Here is a 14901-nt window from a genome sequence, read left to right as displayed (position 1 = left end):
ACAACAAAATGTTTTAAAAGAAGGCTCGAAGAGATTCTATTATAGCTTTATAAGACTTTCTGAAACTTAAAAATCTGATAATTTTTAAATTTAAAAACTCAGTGTATGGGGCTTCCCTGGTGGCGCAGTGGTTGAGAGTCCGCCTGCCGATGCAGGGGACACGGGTTCGTGCCCCGGTCCAGGAAGATCCCACATGCCGTGGAGCGGCTGGGCCCGTGAGCCATGGCCGCTGAGCCTGCGCGTCCGGAGCCTGTGCTCCGCAACGGGAGAGGCCACAGCAGTGAGAGGCCCGCATACTGCAAAAAAAACCCCAAAAAACTGAGTGTATGAATTGAGGAAAGATTAGTCACTATAGAGACCACCCTGGAGGGTCAAGTAGAAGACACATTGTAAAACAGCAAAAATACAAAGAGAATGAAATCATGGGGAAGAAGCTGCAAGATTTGGAGGCAGCATCAGGAGTTCTGAAATATGAAGAATAGAGATTCTAGAATGGCGAAAAAGGAACAGATAGAAAGAAACATAACCGTTGAAATAACCACTGGGAAAAACAACATTGGATTGAAAAAAAGACTTGTATATTCATATTGGAAGTGCCCAGGCAGGATCGATTTCCATAGCTGAGGGCTGGAGATGAGAGGGAGAGAGAGCAAACAGGCTGTTGGATACTGACTTGGCTTTTCATTCTGCTCCCAGTGGTACTGCTTTGGGAAGAACATAATGCTATTGTTATGTCATGTGATGGAGGAACTTTGATATTCTCTGATAACACCATATGGTCACACCTTAAACTTCTCATGTGACATATCAGCTCTTGTTCCATTGGCTTCCATATCAACTACTGTTATCTAATGAATGAAAAAGTTGTGTATAAGCACCACTGCCATATAAGAGAGTGGTTCCTGTTACAGAAATTATTTTGAGTTGCTGTGCATGCTGGTCGGTTTGGATATACCAAATGGGCCTGAGAACTAGGTTTGGGTTGGGAAATGAGGAGAGTGAATTTCTCTGCAATTAGGGAGAATTTGGAAAGTCAGAAACAATCTAGAAAGGAGGGGTGAGATTGCATGTGGCTGGGATTTTATCTGGTGTAAAGTATCCAATGAAAAATCCCACAAGGAATTAATCCAAAGAAAATAATAAAGATGTCCAAAGTCTAATGCCTAATGCTCAGTTTGAAATTGCCATAAACTTTTCATGACTCTGCCCCATCCCTCATATTCATTTAAATCTACTGTTAATTATGAATAACCCTCTATGTGTCTGAGGCAGAAAGAAGTTTACTTCCCCAAAATTGGTGCTTTAAATATAATTAGGCTTAAGGAAGCGTGCTAGGTTGGGTTTCCAGAAACATCTTTAGGAAGACTGCATCACTGTCCCACTAGGCAAGCCACTGAGTCTGAGGCCTCTAATGCAGCCTTGCTGGAAGCAAGAAGCCCCCGCTCTCACCAAACCCGCCTCTCAATTCATGGAAGCAAAGAATGGACACTGGAATGCTGGTGTAGGAAGAACGATCTTATATTTCCATGACTTTTCTTGACAGCGGCTACAGCTGAGAGTTTCAGGAATATGGAGCTCACTGTATTTCTGCCTTTGGAATCTTAAGAAAAGGGCTTTGACTCACAGAACCTAATTTACTTCCAGACTATAGCACCTGGAAGATAGTTGGTGCAAAAGTCGAGAGAGACAAACCAAAGAATGATTTTCAAACAATGCTGATTTTCAAGAGCCAACCAAGTGGGGACAGAGATTGTTAGTATTAGCAGGACATTAGATAGTATGGGGGCAGGAAGATAATTCATAAACAAGAAATCAGGGGGAAGCAGGATCTGAGGGACAGAATAATTGTAACACCTCAATCTAGGTTACAGTTGTCTTTGGGGGACTTGGATTATCTTGGGTGCTTTATCGTGACTTAGAGCCAGGGTGATGGGTCATGTGATGACTAAGCTACCTCTTATATCCCAGCTAATAGCAAACATTAAGAATCTACCGTAACCTGCTATTTCCTGGGCATTAGAATCTTCAATTAAGCTGGTTAGTCATTCAATTTACCAATTGACTAGAGTTGGCACTAAGAGAGAAATGAAACCTATTTGCTACCCTGCTTGTCAATACTTGTGAAACAGGCTTAAGTAGTCCCACTTGCTGCATATCACAGAGCTGTTATTGTTTAAAACTTGATAACCAAAACCAGCGAGCTGTACACAGAGCTAGAGGCTGTACATGTTATTTCATTTTTATAAAATTTATCAGGAGGCAGTGTCTATCTATGTATGTCTACTGTTAGAAAACAGCAACCAAAAACCAAAAGATGCTAGGTAAGGGTGGCTGAGCATAAACTAGAGGGTCTGTAATTGAACCATTGGTTGAAGTGATTTAACCTTAGTATTTCTATCTAACTATTATATTGTTCCATATTGTTGATGGTCTTAAGAAACTTGTTTTCATCTTATGAAAACAGACATGAAGAAAGCAAATGTAAGTATACTAATGAAATGCTAAAAACTTTCGTATGTAGCAAGGTATATATATATGTCTGCTAGGGGTTTAATTGTGTCTCCCCAAAATTCATATGTCCTGACCCCAGTAGCTGAGAATGTGACCTTATTTGGAAATAGGTCATTACAGATGTAATTAGATAAGATGAAGTCATTAGGGTGGGCCCTAATCTAATGTGACTGGTATCCTTATAAAAAGGGGAAGTATGGGCACAGATACCCCCACAGGGAGAACATCATGTGACAATGAAGGCAAAGGTTGGGGTGCTGCTTATACAAGTCAAGGAATGCCAAAAATTACTGCAAACCACCAGAAGCTAGAGGAGAGGCATGGAACAGATGCTCCTTGACAGCCCCTAGAAAGAATAAACTCTGCTGACACCTTGATCTCAGACTTCTAGCCTCCAGAACTATGAGACCGAAACTATCTGTTGTGGGAATTCCCTGGTGGTCCAGTGGTTAGGACTCCGTGCTTCCACTGCAGGGGCCATGGGTTCGATCCCTAGTCAGGGAACTAAGATCCCACAAGCCACGCGGCATGGCCAAAAACAACAAAAAAAAGCCTACAAAAACTATCTGTTGTTTGTGCCACACAGGTTGTAGTACTTTGGTTGTTATGGCAGCCTTAGCAAACAAATACAAATTATAAGAATTTAAAAAAACATATAAAGAATATTGAATTGATAAAGTAAAAATTAAGAAAATTGAACATAATGACATTATGTAAACTGTTGCATACACTCAGGGCCCGATCAACACCTTTCCAGATGGCGGAAACTTTGGCCACAAATCTCAGCATGACTGAACCAGCTATAAGAAAATTCTATGCTGTTATAAATCAATGAATTAAAAAAAGATATTTAGCCTCTTAGTAGTGATATGAAAAATTTTGATTAGAAATGGAACCTTTGGAAGCATTCTTTACCAAAAAAACATGAGGCAGTAAAGGAAGGTGAATCAGAAATAGAAGGTCAGTGTCATTTCATAAACTATATGTGGGTATATTGCTTCATTTCTGACCTAAAGTGTCCTCTGTGGTATTATAATAAAAAAGATAATCAACTTTAGGGGAGTTTTGAGAATGAAAATTACCTAGACTTTTGACATTTAGATTATCATGTGAAATGGGGCCTGCTTCCAAGTTGATATAAAAAATAGGCTTGTAAATAGATCTACTGGTGCATATAATTCAGTGGTGTCTGCCCTAGAGAAGGTATAAAGTAGCCATATCACTAATTCCTCCTCCAGGAGAACACACGTTCAGTCTTCTCTCTTTCTATCCATAACCAAGTCTTATACCCCAAGCCTATAGTGTTTTGTAGCAAGTCTAAATACAGGGGAAAACATTTTTATTAATGTGTAAACCTCTAACAGTTATAACTAAAAAGGGTTTTTTTTTTTTTTTAATTTTGTCCTTCTGGAGTCCGCACATTTCTGAATATTTTCTGTGTATTTTTTCTACTAGTGTTCATACTTAGTAAGAATCTGGCAATTTCAGAAATGAGAAGGCATTTTAACTTTCCCTATCACACAGGAAAATCAAGATTATATCTCAACCCCTTGGGAGAGTTTACATACTGCTGAAAATGACCACTTCAGTGCAGTCAATAAAGGTTTATGTCTAAGTAGGAAATTATTATCTACAGGACAATATGAGGATGATTTTGCTATAAGGCCAAGAAAGAAACCAAGAACTCTTGGTGTTAATTTGAACTAGGACTCAAAAATCTTTTGAAAAGTTAAGTATTTGTATAAAAATAGCTACTAGTAGCTATTATTTGTGGAATGTTTACCATGTGCCAAGCACTGTATTAATGCCTCATTCACCTTCATACATACAGGATTTTTGTGAGGACCAAAATTCTGTATGTGAAAAACTTTGGAAACTTGAAAGTTGCTGAGCTGGGTGAAGCTCAAACCCAGGGCTAGAGTCTGCTGTTCACCAAAACACATATCACAGGCTGTGCTCACGTATTTGAATGTCCTAACTCACCAATAAATACTATTTATTATAAAGAAACCCTAAAAGGGTTTTATCTATTAAAATTAATTCATAATGGCAAACAATGAGAATTGCAATGTTCTGCTTTGGAATGTAAAAACGTTTAGCTTAGTTATTACTGAAATTGGGGCAGGTGGGGTCCCCTTTTCAGTTAAATTTAGGACTTAAATTTAGATGCGTTGTTTCAAAACCACAGGAGCTTCCCTGGTGAAATGTGAAACTGCCTCCACCCCCAGCCCCGGAGGGCAAGGAGAGACTGAAGAAAGGGGCAGGCTACTCCAGACTGGCAGGTGGCAATTTTTTGCTTTTGTTTTTAATTAGCATATATATTTATTTTTTAAATTGAAGTTTAGTTAACTTACAGTGTTGTGTTGGTTTCAGGTGTATAGCAAAGTGATTCAGTTACACACACACATACACGAATATTCTTTTTCAGATTCTTTTCCATTATAGGTTATTATAAGATATTGAGTATAGTTCCCTGTGCTATACAGTAGGTCCTTGTTGTTTACCTATTTTATATATAGTAGTATGTATATGTTAGTCCCAAACTCCTAATTTATCTCTCTCCCTACCCTTGCTGTCCCCTTTGGTAACAAAAATTTTGTTTTCTATGTCTATGGGTCTATTTCTATTTTGTAAATAAGTTCATTGGTATCATTTTTTTTAGATTCCACATATAAGTGATATCATATGCTATTTGTCTATTTGTGTGACTTACTTCACCTAGTATGATCCATCCATCTAGGTCCATCCATGTTGCTGCTAATGGCATTATTTAGTTTTTTTAAGGCTGAGTAATATTCCATTGTGTATATATACCACGTCTTCTTTATTCATTCATCAGTCGTTGCTTCCATGCCTAGAAAAAAATTTTTTTTAAATTTGTATGGAAACACAAAAGACCCTGAATAGCCAAAACAGTCTTGAGAAAGAAAAGTGGAGCTGGAGGAATCAGGCTCCCTGACTTCAGACTATACTACAAAGCTACAGTAATCAAAAAAATATGGACTTCTTAATTTTTGCCAATCTAATGAGAATAAAATGATACATCATTTTGCTCTAAAAAAAACCCAATATGGCACTGGCACAAAAACAGACACAGATCAATGGAACAAAATAGAAAGCCCAGAAGTAAACCCACATACTTATGGGCAATTAATCTGCAACAAAGGAGGCAAGAATATACAGTGGAGAAAGGCAGTCTCTTTAATGAGTGGTGCTGGGAAAACTGAACAGCTACATGCAAAAGAATGAAATTAGAACCTTCTCTAACACCATATACAAAAATAAGCTCAAAATGGATTAAACACCTAAATGTAAGACCTAAATGTAAGACTAGCTATAGAGGAAAACATAGAACAGTCTCTGACATAAATTACAGCAATATATTTTTGGATCCATTTCCTAGAGCAATGGAAATAAAAGCAAAAATAAACAAATGGGACCTAATTAAACTTAAAAGCTTCTGCACAGCAAAGAAAATCATAAAGTGAAAAGACAACCTACGGACTGGGAGAAAATATTTGCAAACAATGCTACAGACAAGGGATTAATTTTCAAAATATACAAGCAGCTCATATAGCTTAATATCAAAAAACCCAAAAACCTAATCAAAAAATGGGCAGAAGACCTACATAGACATTTCTCCAAGGCAGGTGGCAGTTTTAATAAGCAAGGGAACTTACATATGAAACTTGTCTTGGGCAGCCCCAAGTTGAGTAGATCTCCATACACACCCACCAGAATCTTAAAGATTTATATAGAGGTTTTAACTGGGTTCAGTCAAGTATACCATCCAGATGGTCTCAACAACATATTACTGTCTCAAGGCTGTATTTGAAATGACTCCAGCAGGGGAGGGAGTGAGGAGCCTCCAGTTGCCTGGGTCTAGCTCATGGGTTAGCTGACAGTCATGTTCTCTTGATGACCTCCTCCAACAAGATGACAAGTAGATAATCACAATGCATAAATGTGTGCAGATTATAAGAATATTAAATCATTATTTATTCCGTTAGGTTTATATACATGTTTACTAAAAAAAAAAAGAGGTGGCAGCATAATCATTTTGAAATTCATTCCAAGTTGTTGATGTCTCGGTAGTTCATTCTTTTGCTACTGCCGAGTGGTTTTCCATTGTCTAGATAGATGAACCACAGTTTTTATATCCATGGACCCAGTGATGGACATTTAGATTATTTCCAGTTTTTGGCTATTACAAATAAAGCTGCTGTAAACATCCATCTATAAGTATTTTTATGTACATATACTTTTATTTCTTTTGGGTAAATACCCAGGATTGGAATGGCTGGGTTATCTAGTAAGTGTATGTTTAACTTAAGAAATTATCAAATGGCTTTTCAGAATAGTGTCAGTTTACATTCCCATCAGTGGCATGTATTCTCATAGCCCCCCAGTGCTTGGTATGACCAGTCTTTTTAGTTTAGCCATTCTAGTGGGTGTGGTAGTATCACATTATGGTTTTTGTTTGCATTTCCTTAATGATGGTTAATGCTGAGCATCGTTCATGTGCTTATCTGCCGTTAGTAAACCTTTTTTGGCAAAATGTTCAAATCATTTACTCTTTTGTTTTTTGTTTTTTTTTTGTGGTACGCGGGCCTCTCCCGTTGCGGAGCACAGGCTCCGGACGAGCAGGCTCAGCGCCACGACTCATGGGCCCAGCCGCTCCGCGGCATGTGGGATCTTCCCAGACCGGGGCACGAACCCGTGTCCCCTGCATCGGCAGGCGGACTCTCAACCCTGTGGATCAGAAGACTTAATTAAGGTGGCATCATTCTAAAATGGATGTATAGATTCAAATAATTGCTATAAAAATCCCAGAAGTTCTTTTGTAGAAGTTGACAATTATAAAATTCACTTGGAAATGCAAAGGAACTAAAATAGCCAAAATAACTTTGAAAAAGAACAAATTTCTTCTGCCTTACTTAAAAAGTTAGCATAAAATTATAGTAATCTAGATACAAATATTGGCTCCAAAACAGGCAGACTGCGCCACCAGGGAAGCCCCATTTACTATTTTTAATTGTTTTTTACCTGTTATGTTCTAATAGTTCTCTTTGTATTCGGATAAAAGTCCTTTATCAGATATGAGATTTTCAAATATTTTCTCCCAGTCTGTGGTTTGGCCTTTTTTTTCTTTTAATGGAGAACAGAAGTTTTTCATTTTGTTGAAGCCCAAATTATTAATATTTATTTTATGTATTGTGCTTTTGATATCTAAGAAATCTTGACCTAACATAAAGCACAGAAGTTTTTTCTTATGCTTTGCTTTATAAATTTTATAAGCATTATATTTTACATTATATATTTACATTATATTATATACATGTATATTTATATTTACATTTATATCTGTAATCCATTTCTGAGTTAATATTTGTATATGGTGCAAAATTCAATTGAAGTATATATATATATATATATATGTATATATGTATATGAATATCTGTTTGTTAAAAAGACTGTCCACTGAATTGTGTTTGAAGCTTTGTGGAAAATCAATTAACTGTATATCTATTGGTATATTTCTGTACTATCTATTCTATTCTGTAGATCAATCTACCTATTTTGGAGCCAATACTTGTATCTAAATTACTATAGTTTTATGCTAAATTTTTAAGTAAGGCAGAAGAAATTTGTTCTTTTTCAAAGTTATTTTGGCTATTTTAGTTCCTTTGCATTTCCAAGTGAATTTTATAATTGTCAACTTCTACAAAAGAACTTCTGGGATTTTGATAGCAATTATTTGAATCTATACATCCATTTTAGAATGATGCCACCTTAATTAAGTCTTCTGATCCACAGACATGACGTTTTTCCCCATCTAGTTAGATCTTCTTAATTTCTCTTTTCAATATTTTGTAGTTTTCAGTGTCCATATTTTAACAGATTTATCCTTAAGTAGTTCATATTTTTACCCTATTATAAAAATATATTTTAATTGCAATTTCCAGTGGTTGCTAATAGAAATACAGTTGATTTTCAAACATTGATCTTTTATCCTGAAACCTTGAAAACTCACTTGTTAGTCTTAGTAGCTACATAGATTTTCTGCATAGATAGATTATCAGGGCATCTGTGAATGACTAGTCATATGTATGGCTGGTAGGATTATGGAGTAAATTTGGGATGACCATCATGTTTGATATCACTGTCATTAATAAGGGTTAGAAATGTAGAATTAATTATGAGCAAGTAAGATTTCAAGATGCCTCTAACCTCCACCACCATCTGACTATAACTGCATGAAGGAATCCAAGTGAGAGCCACCTAACTGAGTGCCCCCCGCCCCCAGGTCCTAGAACTGTGAAAGATAATGATTAAAAAAAAACATTGTTTTGAGCTACTGAAGTTTGAGGTACTTTGATATGCAAAAACAGAGAAATGGAAATACTCAGTTACTCATTTCTGAGTTACCTCATCACCCCTGGTTTTCTCTCTTACCTCATCTATCATCTGTGTATCCAATCCCCTCAATTAAATTTCCTCTCTTTGAAAAACCTAGAATTGTTTCCGTTCTCCTCACAAGAACCTTACTGATAACCCTCCCAGGCAGGGCCTGCACAAAACAGCCAGGAAAGATTGAAAAAAAAAAAAAATCCAGATCACATGTTGATCTTTTTTTAGTTACAAGGCTTATGATGTTTATTATCAACTGGTTTGTAAAACCAGCATCCTAAAATGTTTCTGTTCTCTCAGAAACTATAAATGTAACCTTCTGGGCATGTGTAGAAACCTGCCCTATATTTGAATAAGTACAAGATAAGAATTTCAGAATTTGTTAAAGTTCTAAAAAAAAAATGTGATTCTTAGTGGTATCTTTTTCCTTCGCTACAGCAAATTGCCTTTTATATTTGTGCCTACCAACAAAAAGGGAGAGAGCTTTAAAAACACACCTTTAATTTTATATTTATTTTAATGTCTTTTCCTTAGGAAAGTTATAATCTTTCTTTGTAATATGAGGAAGTATAGTGAAGATGATCCTGGCGTAAAATGGCTTTCACTACTTAAAAGCTGGCTTTGCTTGTGAACTGCAGCACATGTAGTAAGAAGCCTGCTGCTCCCCAAGCATTGTAGGGTGCTTAAGACTAGGGACTTAGATTTATGTAGATGGAGGCGGTAACTCCAAAACTTCATGGGAATATTCCTCTCAGGGTGTCAGGCTCTGCTGGATACTCCAGGGAGTAATTCCAAAGTGAATCACAGGGAGTTACATTTTACAGCCTTGGAGTGTGTGGGTCCTGAGCTGGTCAGAGTCCAGGAAGCTAGTCTTCGGTGCCTGTTTCATGGAGAAGGAAACTTCCCAGAGCAGGCTTTGCCACAGTTTCAAAGATGTTTTTTAATGGACAGCAAGTCTGCTTCCGTAGTTCGTACTGCAATATTAGTTCTGCTCTCATGTTTCCCTTTACCATCAATTTCTTTGTCTCCTCTGACGTCATTCTGCATGCTACACATGGCCTGGGTCAGCTTCAGTTTTCTCTAGCTCAGCTTTGGGAACTGAGGTCTCACTCATTTTCTGACACAGTAGAGACTAAAGTAGGAGACTCCAATCTGTCAAGCAGTAGAAGAGAAGACAAGTTTTGCTGCCAAAAGCCACGAAACCAATGCTAGCCCCATGAGGCACTGAGCTGCAGCCTTTCCTTAGGATCTGCATTGTTGGTCCCCTCCACATGGCTGGGTTTCTACCTGTCGCTGTCTCGTTGCATCAGGTCCTGCTGGCACTGGCCCTTAGTCCTGAACCCTTACATACTCTGATGGTTCTCTGACAACCTGCCCAGTTCTGACCTAGCTCTTTTGCTAGCTCTCTCTTTACCATCCCTGGCTGAAAACTGTCTCACGTTTACTTGGGCAGGTGATGGCGTCTGTCCCCAGAGAATGGTAACTCACAGCCCTGACCCAGTCCCCTCACCCACCTCACCTTAGCCTTGCACCGAAAGTGACCCCTACCTGGACTCTGCTGCCGCCATGCCCCAACTTCCCTACCACCCAATGAATTCAGGCACTCCTCCGAATGGAAGGTGAGTTTGCCATACTCTTCTGGCTATGGATTACTCCTCTTGCTCTGTTTTCTTGTCCCTTGTTTGAGCCTGCCTGAATTATGACACTGTTCTTTGGTCTTAACCTTTCCCCTGGCCTCTATCAGCCTTCACTTTCCTTCTTGTCATTCCAAATAAAAGCACATAAAAGGCTTCACGTTGAAATTTGAGAGGGGAAGAAGATAAATGCCAAAGTAAATTTGTAAAGCCAGAGGCTGTGGAGCCCAACAGGTGTGGAATAGCAGGGAAAATAATGGAGAAGCAGGTGATCAGCACTTATCAGGAGAAACTCATAGGAAGGAGGATCCAAAACAATACTTATAGCCTCAGGTGGCTGTATGTTTAACAATGTACAGAGCATAACAATAAAGAAAGTGAACTTAAAACTCAACCCAAGAGTGTGAATATGATCTCTTAGGCATTATTGAGACTTGGACTTGGTAGCATGGAACAGTGGTAATGGAACATTGTCTCCACTGGAAGCCAGTCTTCATTTGGGTGAAGTCCCTAACTATCCATGTGACCACCCTGATTCTCTCCTTTGAAAACTGATGAAATTGATGAAACTCAACTTTATCTCCAAGTTTCTTTCTTAGTTCTGACAGTCTGTGAGCATGGCCCACAGCCCATTCTCACAGTTGAGTCTATACATTATGGGTTCAGCCAAATGCTGTTTTCAGGTTCTTTAAATAGTTACCCATGTCCCAGAAACAGAAAAAAAATTATAGTTGTTGGGAGATGATGGCATATGAAACCAGCTACGACAATTGTAAAACATGAGTCATTGTGCAGTATTTAATTTTTGGTTTTATGACATTTTGACATCCAGCTCATGAAAGATCTATCACTGGTTACATGAGTTTATACTACCCTCTGGGGACCTTTTTTTTTTTTTTCCTCCCACTTGTTGCTTCTAAAAGGTTCTTAAGAGATATTTGAGTGAAACCTCTCTACTGTGCAGAGCCTGTGGGGATTACAGTCATGGAATGATGAAACTTTAAGGGTAAGGAGGCTTTTGCATTTTCTGGACATGGAAGCAGGAACCCAATTTCAGCCAGAAGTGTGAATGAAAGGAACATCAGTGAGTTGGTCTTTCCATTCTGATACCATGATGTCTATAATATGGAATGCAAGGTTCAACCAGATTTGCATTTGAATCCCAGCTCTGCCTTAATGAGTAAGGTATTTAGTGTCTCCAAACCTCAGTTTTCTCAGGAAAATGGGGACAATATTACATATTTCATATGCTTATTTTAAAGACTAAAAGAGGTAACGTATGGAGCATTTTTTGGCACATAGGAAATACTTAGTAAATGTTACTTTTATCATTGTTATCTATTATTTATGAAGCATCCAAAATGGAGACTATCCAGTAGGAAGTACACCAATATAAGCTAAAATGAGTTTCTCACTCCAAATTACACTTTCTAAGTATCTGAATTCTTATTTTCAGTTAGACTTCACAATTTAAAATGACAAAATTTGGTTTCTGAGAAATTAAGAAAAATGTAGTTCACAGATGAAAAAGCAAGGATATTTTGGCATTCAAGGCAGTAAACAATCTAAACCAACTAGATTGACCGTGACAATGGAATATGCTTTTGTACTTTCCAAGTATGAAAAGCAACTTCTCAGTTTCATGTTACAGTTATGATATTATTTGCAAAATAGCAAAAGAATTTGCAGAAACATTTCTATTTAAAGAATTAATTCTATTTTTTGAACAGCAAGTTACCACCACTGAGCTTTTTGTTTGCCCTCTCACTTTGTTTTAAAACTGAGTAGACAGTCAAAAGAAGTGGTGAAATCATGCCTTCAGATAAATAGTGTTTCTGAAAAAAAATTTTTTTTATAAATTTATTTTATTTAATTAATTAATTTATTTTTGGCTGTGTTGGGTTATATATATATATATATATCTCCTTTTTATAAAGAAAGTGAGGAAAACCCAGGAAGCATCTGTGGATTGTTAAGAACTCTTGAAAAGGAAATATTTGTATAGATTTTCTAATCTAAAGCCTAGTTTGGGAAAAAAATAATAAAAATACTGACTTTAGAATTATATGATATTTTATAGGTATTCAATAAACCTGTATTTACAGTGTTCTAAAAAACCATGTTTTTAAATGAAGGGACTGCTATCCATTTTTCTTTCCACTGAGGATAAAACTAACAAAAGGAGTAAATTTTTTTTCTTTAAATGTGCAAGCAATTATTTCTATTTCTATTTGACTTTACTGTATAAAGGCTTTTCTTCAACATTCTTGGGAATTGTAACAGCAGTAACTATTACTAATTTTTTTTGCAGAACCTCCCTCTGACCTTCTACATTGGAGACTAAGCATCCTTTCTCTCCGTATTGCTCTGTACTTCATTTATCTCTGTTGTACTGCTTATCAGACTATACTGGAAATTCTTTGAGGGCAGGAGTTAAGAAACTTTGAATCCCTGCTGTTTGACATGACATTTGCTCAATCACATGGGTTGAATGAACAGTTGAAAAATTAACGGTACAAGTGTCTCGGGGAAGGAGCGGGGTAATATGCAGGCCCACAGACAGAATTAACATCCATGAGATCAGGATTCCTATTTAGATGGGACTAGCTGGGAAGGGAGGTATCTGAGAATTCTAGAGTATTAGAAGGGCCTGGGTTAGGATTCAGTCCCTATTCCATCTATTTTCCAAATCCCCATAATACTAGTGTGGTTTGGGAGAAACTGAAGATGAATTAGTTCAGTGGTTCTTAGGAAAGGAAGTACTCCCCCATGGGAGGCATTCTGGAAATTGTGAAGGAGTGTTTTGGGGTTGTTAAATATTTGGGGATGGCTCTCTACTGTCATTTAATAAAGTTGGATCCAGGGACTCTAGTTGCCTTGCCATGTGTGGGAGAGCCCTGCGCAACAAATGTATACATATCCTGTGCACATTTCAAATTACCTTAGCCTGGAAATGAACTCCAGCTGACATGTGAACACAGGTGCTTTTTATGCAGTTTTAATATGCAGTTTATCTTCCAGGAAGTGCAACTGATGTGTAAATTGAGAAGAGTAGGGTATTTTGCTTTGTTTGGAAATTTCTCAAAAGTTATTCATTGTTTCAGAAAATTATGAAACTGTGTTGGTTGTGCGTTTGAGTGGTTGACAGGACCCCCTGCCAGTTTGCATGTGTGTCTGTCATACCAGTGATGGATGCTTCTATGTCCTAGTGCAGGCACCAGACCACTTCAACACATCTTCCACTATGTCGAGTCTAAGGGCTTACATAATGAAGTATGTGTGGTTTCTTATCAGTTAACATCCTTTTATTTCTTCTTCATGCTAGAGTTAGAGTGTTATATTGAGTTTTTGTGTGAAGGTAGGTTACATATAGTTCCAAAAGTCATTTTCTGAATCTCTTAGCCAGAAGTGTTTTCAGTCTTTTTCAGATTTTAGGAAGCCAATAAAGTACATACACCTGATAGCATATGACCCTCTTGGTGGATATGGGAGAGCCCCTGTAACCAAACACATTGATTTTGCTGTAGCAAATATTCATAATAGGCGGGATAAATAGAAATTTACTCTCATTAGTTCAGGTCAGGGGATGCAGGCATATGAGGTTAGGTGCCAAAATTTGGTAAAAGTTCTCAGATTTCAGAGCTTGTTGGTCTTTAGAGTTATGGAGAAGAAACTGTGGAATGAATGCATTATTTCTGTATAGATGGATTATAGTGACTGTGTATTTTATTCCAGGACAATAAAAGGGGTATTAAAATATTAGGTGCAAAAGGAGATTTGGGGTGTGATGCAGTTAGGGATCATTGATGGAGTTGAAGAAACTCAGACTTCTAAATAACCGTATGCAGTGAATCACTGACTGAGTTATGGCCTAGACTTGATTCTGAAATAGTTCCCTGAGGCTAGAGTCCATTCATAAAATATTGAAATGTACAAGCCAGGTTATTTATCTTTACCTGCTTTTACAACAAGGGATTGCACTCAGGACCACTGGTGCTTTGTTGATATGAGAATGTTACATACTCCTGTGAAAAATGAAACATACAGCAACAGTCAAAAAAGCCAGATGCGCTCTCCAGGTTGTTAAAAAGGGGTTTTGTCCTTTTCCATTTCCCATAAAAGCACATCTGTGCCTTCTAAAATTGGAACTTATTCATGTGCTCACCAGGTGCCAGCGTATAAAAATCAAAAGTGGAGAAAGCTGAAACAAGATATTTTAAAAATAGAAGTAGGAGATGAGAATAGGGAAAGAGGTAAATGAAAAGAAAGTAAACGAAAAGGTAGAAAGGAAAGAAAAAATAGCTGTATGGAAACACGTTGATGGGGTAAAGTGCACATAGAATTT

General features: G+C 37.5%; 1 protein-coding gene across 4 annotated transcripts in view; it reads left to right on the top strand.

Annotated features, from left to right (window-relative positions):
• GRXCR1 (glutaredoxin and cysteine rich domain containing 1) overlaps positions 1-14901 on the top strand; it is a 313061-nt gene that overhangs the window by 150112 nt on the left and 148048 nt on the right. The gene's annotated exons all lie outside the window — the stretch shown is intronic.

The sequence above is a fragment of the Neophocaena asiaeorientalis genome, unplaced genomic scaffold (assembly GCF_003031525.2).
Source record: "Neophocaena asiaeorientalis asiaeorientalis breed wild unplaced genomic scaffold, Neophocaena_asiaeorientalis_V1.1 scaffold39, whole genome shotgun sequence".
Lineage (NCBI taxonomy): Eukaryota > Metazoa > Chordata > Mammalia > Artiodactyla > Phocoenidae > Neophocaena > Neophocaena asiaeorientalis.
Note: the sequence above shows the minus strand (reverse complement) of the source record. Positions and strands in the feature narration are given on the sequence as shown.